The following is a 3,460-nucleotide window of genomic DNA, read 5'->3' as shown; positions in this document are numbered from 1 at the left end:
GAAGGACACTTTGGCCATTTTAGCAGCACTTTGGAATTTTAAGCGGCTAGTCCGTAGCATGTCGAGAGAAACCTGAAGTTTATCTTTTTTCCAACTTCTCTCAGCGTGCCGACACACACGATGTAGAGCGCTCATAGTGTCATTAAGCCAACACCGAGAGTAGGTTCTGGGGCGCTTCATTTTAATAGGGGCAACAGTATCAAGGATAGAAGAAAATAACGATAACAAGGTATTAGCACAGTCATCAACCGAGCGGAAAGAACAACAGTCGGGAGTGACAGATGCAGAATTGAAGGAAGACAGAGAAGTTTGACACCGCTTCAGCATTAATTACAAGTAGCGGGCAAAGGGGAGCCGCAGGATATACTTCATTAGTGCATAAGCCAGTATCAAATATAACTGGGAAATTATCCGAGATCCCAGCATCACTTATAGCCTTGATACAAATGTCCAGACCATGTGAAAAAACCAAGTCCAAAGTATGTCCATTAACATGCGTTAGGTCATTAACCCACTGAGCCAGGTTAAAAGAGTCAGTTAAAGCAAGGAAGTCTTTAGCAAATGGGTCATCCTTACAGCAAGTGTGTCTGTTAAAATCACCAACAATGAGAACACAACCATACTTAAAAACAACGGAGCCTAGGAGATCAGCAAATTCTGTGATAAAATATTTGCTATATTTAGGCGGTCGGTAAATCACCATGCAGAGTGTGGTCATGGATGCAGTCATCTCCAATAACTGGACTTCAAAACTAGAGTAGGTAGGTGAGGGTAGCTGCCGAACTGCATATGAATTTTTAAAAACCGAGGCTACGCCGCCACCCCTACCAGCAGTGTTGGGGAGTAACGGAATACATGTACCGCCGTTACGTATTTAAAATACAAAATATGAGTAACTGTATTCAGTTAGAGTTACCGTTTAAAAAGGTGGTATTCAGAATACAGTTACTTTGTTGAAATAAATGGATTACACTGCGGTACTTTCCTGTTTCATTTTGTTGTGGGTCAGGACTGTTTGGGTTTTGTTTGACAGCTACGTTCTGTTGTTGTTACGGTTGCCATGGTTACAGGGCGATGCTCTCTCTCTCTCTCCGCGACTATGTGTTTCCTGGGTGAGAGAGCGCCTTTTCGTTGTTGTTGTTGTTGTTGTGCTAAGCCAACAGGCAGAATGCTACAAGCATAGCTCTAAAGAATGCAGCATCATGGGCAGTGTAGTCCGTGTTGCTGGGAGAATGGACTGCCATACACGTTATGGTTCTGTGAGCGCGAGGAGGGGAGAAAAAGGGCAGTGGAAAGGTACGAGTTGTCATCGAGGAAAAACGGGAGCTGGAAGCATGTAAATATAATAATAACCACTTCAGCCAAGAAGAGTGCCTGACGAGCCCAGTTGTAAGTAAGCTATTAAGACTCGACTGTACACTGTGTTCGTGTTTTCCTCCGAAAACAATAAGTTCCATTGGAGCAGTCTTTCAACGCCTCTCTCTGTCTCTCGCAAGAAAAGTTGACCCACACAACAAAGTAAAGCTATTTTTCGACTACGAGCCGACAGGGACCCCGCCGTATTAGTCAGAGGTCCCTTTACTACAGTTCGGAGTCGCGGACCTTCAGTAACAGTAATAAATCACACAGCAATAGTACATTCACGTTGTTGTAAAAAGCATGATAATATATTAAGTAATCCAAAGCATTCAGTCATTGAGTAACGTAACGGAATACGTTACAGAATACATTTTGGGGCATGTATTCTGTATTCTGTAATGGAATACATTTTAAAAGTAACCTTCCCAACACTGCATACCAGTAAGCCTTGGTGAGTTAAAAGCGACACAGTCCAATGGAAGAAGTTCGGTAAAAGGGATAAACTGCCCAGGACAAATCCAGGTTTCAGTCAGGAATAAAGCATCAAGCCCATTATTGGAGAGGAAGTCATTTAAGAGAAAAGTCTTATTGACCAGCGACCTGACATTAAGCAATGCCATCCGTATCCTAGGGGCTAAATCGCCACGTGTGGTGCGTCGTAGGACACTTAGGTTGCTTCGGCAAACGCCGCGTCGGAGCGATGTTATCCAAACCCGAGCAGGAAAACATGCCACAGGAAGGGCAGGGTAGACTTCGTGGTCAGCCGAGCAGATCCAACGGTGGGTGAGCAACTTAGCATCAGAGCACTCCTGGGAAGGAGGGAAAAAAGATAAAATATCCAGGCTGGCATGTGGGTAGCCTGTGGCTCTGGCTTTAAAGTAGACCCTGAGGCGAATGCAACGGCCACTCCTTCTACCGCGTTTCCTGTAGCGTTTCTTGTGTAGATTAGGAATAGGGTAGGTGGAAGAAGCCGGTCGGAGGGTCCAGTTGGGGCGGGGTGGCGTCGCCCAGGTTCCAGCAAGGATCAGCCTGAGAGGAATGGGAGAGTCTTAGATTTAAAAGTGTTTGCCTATCGTATGTAATCAGTGCACAGCCATTAGATGAGCATACAACTAAAAGGATAAAAAGATACAATGCCAAGGTCCATAAAAGAGCGTAGAGGGGGTAAAAAGCAGCAAAACAGATACAGCCGAGGACGGCAAGTCACGTACACCGGCGCTATCTTTCCCTCACTGTACCAAACTGTAGGTAAAATCCACTGCACAGCACTCTTTTTGCGGAACTGTAAACACAACTCACTGCTTTACACTCAATTTCCAAATGATCAACACACTCCTAGCAAGACTATACACATTTATGGCTATTATTTACACTATTTTGCCAACTGTCTGGCACACTGTCACATGTGAAAACTGTTTTAGATAATTAGTTCAATTTGCAATCAGCCTAAGCACTATAAATAAGCTACAGGTAAGCTGTCCGTGTGGAGTACAATGGAGGGAGCAGGAAGAGTGAGAATTAGAGGAGGCCGAGGAAGAGGACGTGGAGGTGAAGAAGTAGGACGAAGAGGACAACACGGACAAGGAGGTGACGTTAGAGGAAGAGGACAAGGAGGAGCAAGAGGAGGACGAGGAGAGGGAGGAGGAAGGGTAAGAAGAGTAAGAAATAGAATTACTGATGACATCAGAGCTACAATAGTGGATCATGTAATCAACCATGGAATGACCCTGAGGGAAGCTGGCCAACGGGTTCAGCCTAACTTGAGCCGCTACACTGTAGCAAGCATCATAAGGACATTTCGAAATCAGAGTCGGTTAGTACAGTCACTTTGCACTAAGATTTGTAGCACTGCCATATGCTACTGAAAAACACAACAATACCATAGATGTAAAAATACTGAAATTGTTACCAGATGCTGGGGGCAGAGGAAGAATGCTCACTGCAGACCAAGGAACCCATATAGTCAATATAGTGATTGCAAATAATTCCATAAGGCTACACGAAATTCATCAGCGCATAATTGTGGATGACACCACCTTCCAAAACACAAAATGTGAGCATTTCTGTATTAGGTCGTGTACTTGCCCACAACAGAATCCGA

Source organism: Rhamphochromis longiceps, linkage group LG20, assembly GCF_057381845.1.
Source record: "Rhamphochromis longiceps isolate RC_006_pf linkage group LG20, R_longiceps_female_GT1.1, whole genome shotgun sequence".
Classification (NCBI taxonomy): domain Eukaryota; kingdom Metazoa; phylum Chordata; class Actinopteri; order Cichliformes; family Cichlidae; genus Rhamphochromis; species Rhamphochromis longiceps.
The sequence above is the reverse complement of the archived record's forward strand: the minus strand, read 5'-3'. Positions refer to the sequence as shown.